The sequence below is a fragment of the Piliocolobus tephrosceles genome, chromosome 3, assembly GCF_002776525.5.
Source record: "Piliocolobus tephrosceles isolate RC106 chromosome 3, ASM277652v3, whole genome shotgun sequence".
In the NCBI taxonomy this organism is placed as follows: Eukaryota; Metazoa; Chordata; class Mammalia; order Primates; family Cercopithecidae; genus Piliocolobus; species Piliocolobus tephrosceles.
Window position 1 is genome coordinate 147,809,580 of NC_045436.1, and position 14,880 is coordinate 147,824,459.

A 14,880-nucleotide genomic window follows, 5' to 3' on the forward strand; every position below is an offset into this window, starting at 1 on the left:
CAGAGCTTTCAGTGAGCTGAGATCCGGCCACTGCACTCCCGCCCGGGAGACAGAGCCAGACTCCGTCTCAAAAAAAAAAAAAAAAACCCAAAAGCATGTCTATAGATTTCATATTTTATTTGGTAGAGAAAGTCCCACTGTACAAGGCCGACTTAAAAGGATTTGAACATAAGGAGAAGAGTCTGATTCGTTTGCTTTTCTTCTCAGGGAGAAGAGTCCCTGACTTCAGAACCCCTGAGGTCCTGAAAGTGATTTGTATTAGAGCATCCCTGCAGCTGACTTTCTGAGAGTCAACCGGATGCTGGATTGATCTGCGAGTGCTAGAACTGCACAAAGATATCACTCCAGTGAGAAAGGGGTCTGGGCTGCAGTGTGACTCCAACGCCCTGAAGGACTGGAAACATCATAAATATCCTCCCTCTTTGACAGATCTGCGGTTTTATTCTTTAGACTGAACCAGCTATAGGTAATCACCTTGGTTGAAGAAATGGATTTAGGTGCCAGGACTCCTTCAGATCTGGGTGGAGCTGGGGTAGGTTGGGTGGGCACATGGGATGTTAAGAATGCTTCTGAGCATGGTCTCTTGATGACAGAGGGCAAGCTTCTCACTCCCTATCAGAGACGAACGATGTTTCAACTTTAAACTACATAGTTTTTCTTGAGGTCAAAACATTTCGTAAGCACACATCTCTGGAATCACAAATGGAAAAATTTAACTTGTTTTGCAGAAATTGATTTTACAGTTTTTTTTCAGGAACTTTTTTTTCCTTTTCAAGTAAGATAGGTATCCTTGTATTATTCTTCTAGCTTTAATGAACCTCCTGTTTTCTGGGATTTTAAAAATTCAGTGAAATTGACCTGGAAAAGGTGATCAAGAAGAAAGATAGCAGTCTCTGTCTCTCTGTCTCTGTCTCTCTCTCTCTCTTTCTCTCTCTCTGTGTGTGTGTGTGTGTGTAATTGTGTAGGTGTGATGAATGAGCATTGCTCCTACATAACAGGCAAAATATAGATTTGTGAATCAGATAGGCACAGCTAAAATTCAAGCTCCAGCATTATTAAGTAAGTGTTTTGGTGCAAGTCAGATGACCTCATCTTTCTCTCCTGTAACATGGGTGTAATCTTATCTGTTTAGCACAGCATTTGGTACTAGCACACAGAGGAGTTGCTCAATAAAAGGCAACTTTGATTATAATGATAATTATTATTATTATGCTTTTTAACTCAATAGTGTCAGGAAAAAGTTCATGAAATTCATAGTCCACACTCATAGTTTTAGAAGTTCTATAGCTTTTGATTTTTGCTATTTGGCTAGTGAATCTTCATGCCTGTTAACTTCTGTTTCAGGACTCCAGACTTTGAAATGTGTATAGATTTTCTGCCAAGGGGATTGAAAACCAGGAGCCGAGACTCGTGGGTTGTGGATGAGAGGGCTGGCCAATCCATTTTGTATATCATTCACAAGTCTTAAATTGGTCATTCTTAATGTCTGATAATGCTATTGCTCAAGATAATTTGGAGTCATTACAGTCAACTTATTTGTCAAATAAGTGAATAAAAAAGAGTATACATTGCTGGAAATTTCCTTCAGCTCAATCTCACATCAATTGAGTGAAACTTGGTAGAATGGGACTCAGATAGGAATGTTTTTGGAAAAAGTGTCTCCGGTGATTCTCCTGCACACTTAGGTTTGAGATCCACAGCCCCCAAACATTTTAAATTTAAGTTATTTTTAATGAATTGATTGCCATTTCTGAACACCCAGGACTATAACGCTTTTATTTGTTATTTAAATTTTTTCTTTCTCTGTTGTCACTATCAGCTGTCCTATCTCTAGGAGCTGTTTGTCCACTCGCCTCCTCTCCTGAATTCTAGTTGGAAATGTCTAATAATGTTTATAATATCTAGAGAAGCAGCTAACCAAATTGTTAGAATTGAGGTTCACCATCCTTCTAACCATTTGACTGTTGGCTTTTTGGTTCTCTGAACTTCCAGCTTCAAGGCTGTCAAGTATTAAAATGTCTGTAGTTCTTAGGTCATGGGGACTGAGAACTGGGAGCCCAGAAACATGAAGCATGGAGAAGAGAGCAGGCCAGTCCATTTGACACGCGGTGGCTTCACAATTCTTAAATTGTGGAGCTTGTTCAGGAGCCCCAGGGAGTGCACTAGGTACTGAAAGGCAGAGCAGAAGCCATGGAGAACATGGGAGGCCTGTGTTTTAATGCTACCTCCATCATTAGCTGTGTGACCTTGGGCCAGCAGTTTACCTCTCTGGACCTCTGTTTCTTTTCCTGTAAAACTAGTTCAAAAATTCTGAAATATTTCCAGCAGAAAAATCATAGAGAATAATATAACAATTACAGTTGTACCTACCACTCACTCTAATAAATCCTATTACTTTTCCATGATTGCGTCTTTATATGTTTGAAGATAATGTTGAAGCCTCTTCTGAGCCCCCCCCAACCTTATTCTCTTTCCTTTACCCCTAAAAATAATCATTATTCATTAATTATTACTGGAGTTTATCATTCCCATGTATATTTTAGGTTATAACTATACCTGTTTACAAACAATGTATAGCATTGTTTTACTGGATTTACACTTGAAAGGAGTGTTATGACTATTCACATTATTCTTCAATTTATCTTTTAAAAATTTCCTATCATGTTTTTGAGGTTAATTCGTGTTGATACATGTGGCTCTGGTTTGTTCTGTATAATGTTCCATTAAATGAATATACCATTTGATGTAGCCCATTCTTCTGTTGGTGAATCTGAGGTTGTTCAGGATAGAGAAATTTCAAGGTCCCCTCCAGTTTGAACTTTCTAGGATCTGCCATGAAAATATGATTTTTCTGAAGAAGTTTTGTAGCAACACCTTTGGCCTTTCCCACTGTCTCAGGTTTCTACTTTTTTGAGGCATACCTTGTGAGCATGTGAAAGATTACCGGAAGCCAGATCTTTGGCTGCTGGGATCATCCCTGTGTTTACTGAGCACAGAGAGGCCATTATCATGCAGTGGATCAAAAAGCATAGACTTTGGAATCAGTGAGACTTTGTTTTGCATCCTAACTTTGCCACCTGTGAGTTGTGTCATCTTGTAACCTCTCAGAAGTTGAATTTCCTCAATGGGAAAATTAGGAAAACAATTTCTACTGCATATGGTTGCCATGAGGATTAAAAAAGATAATGTATATAAAAGGATAATGTATATAAAGTACTTGGCAGCATGCATGCTACCTAGTAAGTGCTTGATAAAGTGATAGAACATATAGTATGTGTGTGTGTGTGTGTGTGTGTGTGCGCGCGCATGCGTGTGTGTGAGAGAGAGGCAGAGAGAGAGAGGGTAAGAGAATGCCAAGGCTCTGCCAGGACCAGTGGGCATCATCCCAAATTATTTCCCCAAGTTATTTCCAACTTAAGATGCCTAGCATGTAGTTCATACTTAATAAATATCGCATTACAAAAATGAATAAGCAAGTATGTAAATATATAAGTGAGACAACTGGAAAAGTGCATTGACTGGTGGGATCAGTGGAAGCTAGTCTATTAAATGACCACTGAGCAGCTTTTCAGCAGTTTCTATTAGTAGGGGGTGAGTCAGAAAAGTTGAGAACATTTTTCCTGAAGACCAAATATTCTATTGTATAAATCAGTCACTTCTTTAAATTCCCTAAAACAATCCTGCTGAAGTTTTAGGCAAATGGTGGCCCCAGAAGCAGCCTACAGCTCAGATATGACCCAAACTTTCCTATTTGTCACTGTCACAGCTCTCCGTCCTAATTATTCCATCCTGTCTGATCAGCGTTCATCCTCTAGACAGCCTGCCTTCTTAAGTGAACGTCCACGTTTACACTAGAGCAGCAGGCACTTCCTGGCTGGCTCTTTCCAGACAAGGAGCCTCTGTTCGCCTTAGGACTGGGGAGCAAACAGCTTCTGACTGTCCCAGCTGGTGAGCAATAAGCCCCGGACCTGGGACAGGATATTTCACGTACATATTTTTGAGAAATAGACGGGAACCAAACCAATCGGTTATGAGATTGCCAGCCTTTTAAAAAGCAACACTCAGCAATAGCATTTACGGCTAATGTTTAAGAAAATAAAACAAGTCTATCTACCAGGGATTCCTTTTAAGTGGTAGAGAGTTTGCAAAGGTGTATCATTTCTAAATAAAGTGCTTTTGACAGGAACTCATGCTGAATGATGGGAGAGTGTTGTTATGGTTCTGTTTTACTTTGGAGGCTGCGTTTATGTCCTGCTTGAAGCCTTTAGAAATACTGTCTATATATCTGAGAAGCCAGTTTACTTGACTCCTATTTAAAAAAAAGAAGGAAAAGAAAACTCAGGTTTCTGCTTGACTTAGAGGTTAGTAAATTGAGTGTGGCCAGTTTGTGGTCATTGGGTTTGCTTAGCTTAAATGGATTCAAATCCCTGCTTTGAATCCACTTTGGCCTGTCTTGGGGGTCAGATTGGGCCCTTTTGTTCAGGGCCATCTTGAGTGGCAGGAGGGCCAGGGAGGTGGAAGAATGACAAGTATTTTAGGATTGTAGGTTGCCTTTGTCTCACACTCTAAGCTTCCAGAGCCCAACTATTTTCTTCTGTTGAGGGGAAAGCTGGAGAGAGAGAGGAGGGAGACAGAGAGAGAGACAGAAAACACATAAGCAGGAACTAGCCCTGGGGATAGGGAGGAGAGGGAAGGAGAACGGAATAGAAGTAGGAGAGGCGGAAGGTAAGGGCAGCAGCAGCCCTAGGCCTGGCCGTCCCTCACTGCCCCATCCCCCACCCCACTAACCCATCGCCTCCTCGCTGACCCAGAGACAGAATATAAATGAAACACTTTCCCGGTGCAGACACTAACTGGCAGTGGCCTGCTGGAGCTAAGGCCATTTTCTAAGCAACTCACTCATCAGAAGTGACTGAGGCTCTGAAGAGAATACAGCCCAGCCAGGGATCCACCCTCCATGCTAATGAAGAAGGCAGTGAGGTGGATAATTAAGGGCAGTGATGTGAATAATTCCAAACTGATAATTCAAAGGTAATGAAATGCATTAGGAGTTTGGGGGCAGCAGATTTCCCTTACCAGACACGGCTGTTTTATGATAAAATGAACTTGCCTTTTCTAAGCACATACCAGCTAACTCTGGGTGGAGCTGGCCTGGGAAGGCTGGAGTTGCAGGGAGGAGCTGAACTGGGATTAGGAATTTACGCAGCCACTCAAGACAATGTTTAGGAAGCTTACATAACCACATAGGGGGACACGTGTGATATGATTTTAAGTGAAAAAATAAAGAAACATGCTAAGTGAATATTTTGACTAGCTACTGTGATGTATAAAACAAACAAAACCAATAAACCAAAACTTTATATATGTGGAAGAAGGATCAGAAAGAATCCTATTACAGATTGAATACCCTTATCCAAATGCTTGGATCAGAACTGTTTGGGAGTTTGGATTTATTTTTTTATTTTGGAATATTTGCATTATACTTACCCACTGAACATCACTGAAGAATCCAAAAACCAAAACACTCAGAATGAGAATTTCCTTTGAGTGTCACATCTGTGCTTCAAAAGTTTCAGATTTTGGAGCATTTGCATTTTGGGTTTTTGAATTTTGGATGTTTAACCTGTATTACAAAGTTTAATAGTAGTTATCTGGGTAGCAATGGAGGCCAGGCGAGGTGGCTCATGCCTGTAATCCTAGAACTTTGAGAGGCTGAGGCAGGCACATTGCCTGAGGTCAGGAGTTTGAGACCAGCTTGGGCAACATGGTGAAACTCCATCTCTAAACAACAATAACAAAAAAAGTGGTTATCTGGGTAGTGGGACTATAGGTGATTTCTTTTATTCTCTCTACTATTATTTTATAAATTGTCTTACACTAACTTGAACCATTTTCATAATGTAAAAAGTGAACACACTAAAAAAAGAATTTGCTGTGGCATAATTCTTCCCCAAAATGGACAGCAGAGAACTGAGAGATGCTAACTTTTTGACTAGTTTGGGTGGGCTTGCAGTCTAGAGAGGCTACGTCTTGCTGCATAAGTTGTTAGAGGTTCCAGAAGCCCTATTCTGGATAGAAATGTTTCCTCTATGAGATTCAGACTGTGGTTGGGCATGGTGGCTTATGCCTGTAATCCCAGGGATTTGGGAGGCCAAGGCAGGAGAATTGCTTGAGGCCAAGAGTTCGAGACTAGCTTGGGCAATAGAGTGAGACCCACATCTCTAAAAAAAAAAAAAAAAAAAAAAAAAAATTAAAAAATAGTCAGCCATGGTGGTAGTATAGCCCCAGCTACTCCAGAGGCTGAAGTGGGAGAGTCATTTGAGCCTAGGAGTTTAAAGCTGCAGCGAACCGTGATCACACCACTACACTCCAGTCTTGGTGACAGAGTAAGACCCTGTCTCTTAAAAAAAGAAAAGAAATTCAGACTGTCTATGAATCTCCCTGGCTCCGCTTTTCTAAAAACTCTTGAGATGTTTTCAGAGACAGCAGCTTTTTGGCTACTGCGTTTCTGTGTTCTCCTTAGGGTATAACCAATTTTTACCATATTCAGTAGCTTTGTGGAACCTCCTCCTAGTCATGTGTGTTTCTCCCGTCTTCTAGTTTTAGAACTAGTTATGAACCATAACACTATCAAAATTAAATGGACTCCTTAGTTTGCTAAATCATGGGGCTGGCCAAGCCGTAGAGTTTATGAGATGATGGGTTTATGGGAGGCGATGACTATTATCATTCTTACTGATGAGACAAATGTAGGAGACTTGGTAGTGAATTACTTATTTTACAAAGATTTTTACTTAACGAAGGTGATCTACTACCTCAAAATAAAATAAAATAATAAATAAAATAAAATCTACTACCTCAAAATAATTTCCTTCTGCAAATTTTTGGATTTTTAAACATAAAATTTGTTATGGTCTAAACATTTGTGTCTCCCCGACAAAAATCCATATGTTAAAATCCTAACCCCCCAGGCGATGGTATTAGGAGGTGGGGCCTCTTGAATGTGTTTAGGTCATGAGGATGGACCTTTATATTATAAGGGGCTGAAGAGACCAGAGTTCTTCCTTTCCATCATTTGAGGACACAGAGAGAAATCGACCTTCACTGAATCTGCTAGCACCTCGATCTTGGGCTTCCCAGCTTCCAGAACTGTGAGAAATGTATTTCTGTTGTTTATAAGCCATCTAGTTTATGGCATTTTGTTATAGCAGCCTCAATAGGCTAAGAGGACACCCTTAGGAACTCTTTGACACTTAATCTCACAGTGTTGCTTTTGGTACTGAATCTACTGGGTGTTTGTGCTGCTGTTAGCCATGACCTTGTTTAGGGTTGGTTGAGTGTTAAATTACTGTGCATTGTGGGAGAGTTAAGATCACTCTGTCTCACTGAATTGAGTTGATAACAATACTTACTGTGATCTTACAATACCAGCCAGATTCTAAAGTCTTGTCCTAATAGTTTGACGTATATATTTGTTCTCAAGTGTAATCATTTCATAGTTCTATATACTGTAACTTAGAAAATGAGAACAGTGATCCTCACCTCAAAAGCTATTAAGACAATTAAGTAAAACAGTATGATTAGTATAGTGCTTGGCAGATTGTAAGTGACATATTGGACCTGTTAAGCAGGTGCATGCCAGTTACAATGCTCACTCAGACAAATCCAAAGGATACTTACCATACCCACAGCCCCTTCTGAGTACTTCCTCATGTGTAGGCCATCCTGCTTGTATTCCAAGGCACTGCCCTGTTGACTTCTGAGGATTAGACTGAGGGAGGGCATTGGACCTAAGAATATTCATTCTCTAGCTGGTCAACAGCTTATGTAGTTATGCCTGTCTTTGCCTATCTGGAATAATAGTGGCTAGCCCACTCAATCAGGTCCTCTCTTAGAGAGCTGGACTCATGACATACTTGGAGGGTCCAGCAGCAGGAGCAATACTGATACTCTAGTATTACAGGAGCAATACGATAGCTCTCCTTTGCCTTACTCCTTTTCCTTTCTCTCTCCCCTTTCTTCTGGAAACAGACCCCAACCTTCTAGCCATAGCTACCTAAGCTGGGTCAGAGTACTTCCCTTGGATTTTTCTGATTGAGTTCTGCTTCTTCTCTGGTCAAGAGGTTCTGTGCAGCCAGGCTTCCTATGCACGTGCCTGCAAGGGCCAGGTGGGTAACTTCAGTGGGAAGTGGCCAGGTGCAAAAATAATGGGGCTGGGAGGGCCCAGGGCCAAGCACAAAACATGTCTGCCAAAGGCAACCAAATTAAAGGGAAATGTATACCTGTCTTGGCCAATAAAATGAGTAAGGTTTTAATGTAGTCCCCACTGCCCCAGATAATGTCAACTCAGAAGCCTAGGGTGAGATCTACTCACCTTAAAGATGGACTTTCTCCAGGAAGAGAGACCTTGGCTACAAGCACTTTATGGAAGGTGGCTCTTTATTTGGTAACTGTCTGTCTAAACAATATCAAAGGTGGAAACCCTAAAGGAGAAGATGGATCTATATGTCTGAATAAATAAAACTTCTGTAAGTTAAAAAAATTGTAAATATAAATATATGTACATATTAATATACTATATAATAAATAATATACAATATATAAATAACTATAAGTATAATAATGAAATTATAAGGCAAATGATAAGCTTTAAAAAGTACTTACATTGGCCTATGTGTCTGTTTTTGTATCAGTACCATGCTGTTTTGGTTACAGTAGCCTTGCAGTACAGTTTGAAGTTGGGCAGTGTGATTCCCCCAGCTTTGTTCTTTTTGCTTAGGACTGTCTTGGCTGTTTGGATGCTTTTTTGGTTCCATATGAATTTTAGAATAGTTTTTTTCCATTCTGTGAGAGCCCAGAAATAAAGCCACACACCTACAACAATCTGATCTTTGACAAAGCTGACAAAAAAACAGCATGGGGAAAGGACTCCCTATTCAGTAAATGGTGCTGGGATAACTGGTTGGCCATATGCAGGAGATTGAAGTTGGACCTCTTCCTTTCACAGTATACAAAAATCAACTCAAGATGGATTAAAGACCTAAATGTAAAACCTAAGACTATAAAAACCTGGAAGATAACGTAGGAAATACCATTTTGTACATACAAACTGGCAAAGATTTCATGATGAAAATGCCAAAAGCAATTGCAACAAAAGAAAAAATTGACAAATTAAACTAAAGTGCTTCTGCACAGCAAAAGAAACTTTCAACAGAGTAAAACAGGCAACCTACAAAATGGGAGAAGATATTTGTCAAATATACATCTGATGAAGCTCTAATATCCAGAATCTACAAAGAACTTAAATGTAGAAGCAAAAACCAAACAACCCCACTAAAAAGTGGGCAAAGGACACAAACAGACACTTTTCTAAAGAAGACATACATGCGGCCAACAAACATATGAAAAATGCTCAGTATCACTAACATTACAGAAATGCAAATAAAAACCACAATGAAATGCCATCTCACACCAGTCAGAATGGCTATTGTTACAAAAGTCAAAAAATAACAGATGCTGGTGAGGTTGCAGAGAAAAGGGAATGCTTATTCACTGCTAATGGGAGTGTAAATTAGTTCAACCTTGGTGGAAAGCAGTGTGGTGATTCCTCAAGGAACTAAAAAAAGAACTACCATTTGACCCAGCAATCCCACTACTGCATATATATCCAAAGCAATAGAAATTAATCTACCATAAAGACACATGCATGCATATATTCACTGCAGCACTATTTACAATAGCATAAACGTGGAATCAACCTAAATGCCCTAAACAGTAGACTGAATAAAGAAAATGTGGTGCATATATACTGTGGAATACTATGCAGCCATAAAAAAGAACAAGATCGTGTCCTCTGCAGGAACCTAGACGGAACTGGAGGCCATTATCCTTAGCAAACTAATGCAGGAACAGAAAGCCAAATACCACATATTCTCACTTATAAGTGGAAGCTAAATGATAAGAACACATGAACAGAAACAGGGTAAAAACAGACACTGGGTCCTCCTTGAGGATGGAAGGTGGGAGGAGGGAGAGGTTTAGACAAAAAAAACCAAAAACAAACAGAAAAAACCCTGTTGGGTACTATGCTTAGTAACCGTGTGATGAAACAATCTGTACAGCAAACCCCTGAATCATGAGTTTCCCTATGTAACAAACCTACATATGTATCCCTGAACCTAAAAGTTACAATCTTTTTTGAACAATTACTTACAATAGATATTTTTGATGCTGCTCACTATAGCTGATACTAATCCTATGTCTCATTTATTTATTTTCTTTCTGCAGTTACCTTATTCAGGTAAGCAGATCCAAACAGCCTTTTCCATGAGGCGACAGGGTACCAATCAACCCATAGGTCTTATGTCCTACTCCATCTGAGCAACCAACCCCCTGAATCAGTCTGTTTTAGACTGCTGATTTAGACTGATCTAAGACTGCTAGGGGGAAGTTAACTGCTTGGTTTTTGAACTTTTTCTTATTTCTATGATATGTTATTGTCAAACTGGACTCTCAGGTAATGTATAGTGAGGGGAATTTTGAAACATAAATTTGTTTTCTATTGTTTGTGATTCTTGGGGCACAACAACAAAACTCCACTGCCCGGTGGGGAAGGATGACCTCACCTCCTGTGTGTCCCTGGCTCCCGGTCACACCGTTGGAAGGATGATTATGCCTCCTTGCACAAATGAATGATTCTCTACAAACATGTAGCTTAAATGAACTCAGTTCAAAGACACTGCCCACATTCCCTCTTGTTGATACTATCTTCTAACCTATGAATTAATTAAAACACCTGGGTTTTAAACTGGCAATATCATTCCCCAGCTATAATTTTCTTTGTGACCCAGGAAAGCCCCTAAGTTACAGATCTACTTCATGGAATTAAAAATCCTTGTTCATATCGAATAGTACAAGCATGTTGCTCTACTTAAAAAATGTGCTAGACTTTGTAACTTCATCTACATCACAGAACTTGGTCAGCTTTGGGAAATATGCTATAATTGGAAGACAGAAACACCGTGTTAAGGAAAGCAGAATATATATATAAGAGAAATTCTCATTGACGGGAACTACTTATTGAGATATTCTTGTAAAAGGATTTTTTTAAAGACACAAAGCAAGAAAACTAGAGGGCAAGCAGGGGAAATCATCACTTTTGTTAGTAGATAAGATAGGGTTAATTCATGGTAGAACAGTTAGGCTGCACCTGTTTCGTTTTAGGGCCCTTAAGGCCAATGTCCAGGAAGATCTCTGGAAGGGGGAAGGGAAAGCAAATCACAAAGTTGAAAAACAAGAAGGCCCATCATTCTGGTTATTTTGTATAATAAACCACCTGATAACGTAGTGGTATAACACGGCATTCAGTATTATCCCATGATTCTGAAGACTGAGATGGCTGGAAGACGTGAGGGCTGGTGCATCATCACTCTCCATAGTGGCCTCTCCACATGGCTAGCTTGGGCTTTCTTACAGCATGGAGATCTCAGGGTGGTCTGATTTTTTACATGCTGGCTGGCCTCTGCCAGAGCAAGTGTTCTAAGAAGCCAAGGTGGAAGTTGCCAGTCCTGTTAAAGGTGAAGGCCAAACTTTGCCACAGTATTACTTCTGCCATTCTGTGTTGGTCACAGGCCAGCCGTGATTCAAGAGGAGGCGAAACTAACCATACCTCTTGATGGGAAAGAGTTTGTTGCCATCTTGAATTCACCACCATCATCAAAGTGATCTTGAAGGGCAGGAGAAGAACCAAATTAAAGCCCAAAGGAGCTATGTGGAAGGATGCCTTTTCTTTTCCATTGTGCTCAACTTTATGGTACGTGGTTTTTGCTTCAGTAATTAGAGAGAGATATAAGAAATTTGGAGACACTTCAGAGAGAAGAGAACCCCAAAGAGATGATCAAAAAATGTTGGGAAGTAGGATCTGTACAGAAGGATTAAAAGAAGCAGGGTTGATTTGGCCGGAAGCAGGGAAGGCTGAAGGGCAGCCAAATAATCATCTTCAAATACATGAGGGTTGCTATGAAATTGATGCATGACTGGAGAAAGTTGAGCTTAAAGGAACTGGGCTGGAAACACTGAAGAATTTCCTAATCAAGATATGGGCATCTATGAGATGTCAAAGAAATTCCCTTTTCTGAAGCCATTTGAAACAGGATACATGTTATGTGCCTGTAAAGGGTTTAGGATTAGGATTAGCTTTACTGGAGATAGAAATGGTAGAACAGATCATCTTTTTTTTTTTTTTTTTTTATTGGTAGTCAAATTAGTTTTTCAAGTGAACTCATGGAAAGTGATGTTGTTTGGTTGAGGTGAGGGCATGAGGGCACGGCAGAAGCCACATGTCTTCTCTTTCCCATTCCTTATCTTCCCAAGTGGCTCCAAAGGTCACTGTAGGAGCCACAGAGACCCTGCTAAAAATAGTTTGAAAATCATTAAAGCTGAGAGTGAGTTTCCTAGCTGTTTTGTACAAGCTGTGGGCACTTGGAGGCTTTTACCAAATTACATTTAGGCCTTGAAAATTTTGTAAAATTGCTGAATTCTTTTCATGGTTCAAATTGATGAGATTAGGTTATTTCTGAACTTAGGTTCTATTTTCTTGTGTATTGTCAAATAGCACTCTTACATTTGTTAGTCGTACATTTGTTACTAAGTCTATCCAAGTATAGGAAAAGCAATGATTAACATTTATTTATCTTTTGGTATACTCATTTATCCAATTTACTATTCGTTAGTAAATGATGAATAGCAAACTATTCATCTAATTTACTAAACTTCATTCAAGTAAATTTACTAAACTTGAATAAAGTTACTAAACTTAAATAAAGTTTAGTAAATTAGATGAATTTACTGAATTTACTAAACTGAATTTACTAAACTTGAGTGAAGTTTAATAAATTAGATGAATAGTTTACTATTCATCATATTTATTTAATTTTTTTTTTTTTTTGAGATGGAGTCTTGCTCTGTCGCCCAGGCTGGAGTGCAGTGGCCGGAACTTAGCTCACTGCAAGCTCTGCCTCCCGGGTTTAACGCCATTCTCCTGCCTCAGCCTCCCGAGAAGCTGGGACTACAGGCGCCGCCACGTCGCCTGGCTAGTTTTTTGTATTTTTAGTAGAGACGGGGTTTCACCGTGTTAGCCAGGATAGTCTCGATTACCTGACCTCGTGATCCGCCCGTCTCGGCCTCCCAAAGTGCTGGGATTACAGGCTATTCATCATTTACTAATAAATAGTAAATTAGATAAATGAATTTACCAACAGATAAATAAATGTTAATCATTGCTTTTCTTATATCTGGGTAGATTTAGTGACAAATGAATATAAGAATGCTATTTGACAGTACACAAGAAAATAGGACCTGAGTTCAGAAATAACCAATCTCATCAGTTTGAATTTAATAAACTTTATTCAACTTTACTGTTTACTTGAATGAAGTTTAGTAAATTAGATGAATAGTTTTACTTCATACGTGGTTTAATTTCATTAATGGTCAATGACATTAGCAGTTTGCTTTATTAACCCTTAAATTAAATCTTTGTAAAAAAGAGAAAATCTCATTATAACCTCCAAGGCTATCACCCCAATGTTCTTATCTAGATAGCTTCATGAATAATTTATTTACTTTGAAGTATTCTAGGACCATTTTAATACACACATATGATTACAACTTTAACACTAAATGGAATTTACATTAAAACTTTAAATATACAAAGATTTCATGGTTGACACAAATTCTGGTTTCAAGATGGTGAATTGAGTGCCTGCTGTATCTCTCTCATACCAAGGCCATATAATTAGGAGAAAATATATTTTTAAAAGATACACAACTACATTGAAAATCAGGTACGGTCAGATTGAATTAAAAAACATCAAGATAGGGCTGAGCATGGTGGCTCATGTCTGTAATCCCAGCACTTTGGGAGGCCGAGTAGGGAGGATCACTTGAGGTCAGGAGTTCAAGACCAGCTTGGCTAATATGGTGAAATCTTGTCTCTACCAAAAATACAAAAAATTAGCCAGGCATGGTGGTGCACACCTGTAGTCCCAGCTACTCAGGAGGCTGAGACAGGAAAATTGCTTGAATCTGGGAGGCAGCGGTTGCAGTGATCTGAGATTGCGGTATTGCACTCTAGCCTGGGCAGCAGAGCAAGACTCCATATCAAACAAAACAAAACAAAAACAAACAAACAAAAAAGAAAAAATAAAACTGAAACAACATAAAAGCCCATCAGTTGGTGGTTGGCTAAATAAATTGCTGAATATTAACACTTTGAAATACTTTGCAACAGTTACAAAAACTAAAGTTGATCTGTATACTAATATAGCTACCTCTCTAAAATGCATTGTTGACGAAAGAAGCAACTTGACAACAATATAAAACCACTTACATTAACACACATACAAACAATGCTATGTATTTTCCTTGGATACAGATATCTATATAAGTAAATTTAAAATGATAAAATAACACATACAAGAGATGAACACTGCGGTTACCTCTGGGGATGGGGAAAGAAGTGAATGAGGATTGGAGATGGTTAATCAGAAAGGACTTTAACTTTATCTAAAATGCTTTCATTCTTTAATAGGAAAAACTCATGTTTTCACTCATGTTATTAGTAATTTTAAAAAAAAAGATTCCATGGTTTCAGAAAGTTTTGATAGCCCTATACTAGTTTTAGTGTGTCAAGCTGATGTATTTGGCTGCAAGTACAGAAAACTTAATCCAAACAGTAAGGCTTAAACAGTAAGGGAGTTTTTAATCCCATATGATAGGCTGCACAGCAGGATAGAGGGTTGAATGATCCTGTCAGCCATATCATTGAAGACTCAGGTTCTTTCTTTTCTTTTTTTTTTTCTTTCTTTTTTTTTTTTTTTTTTT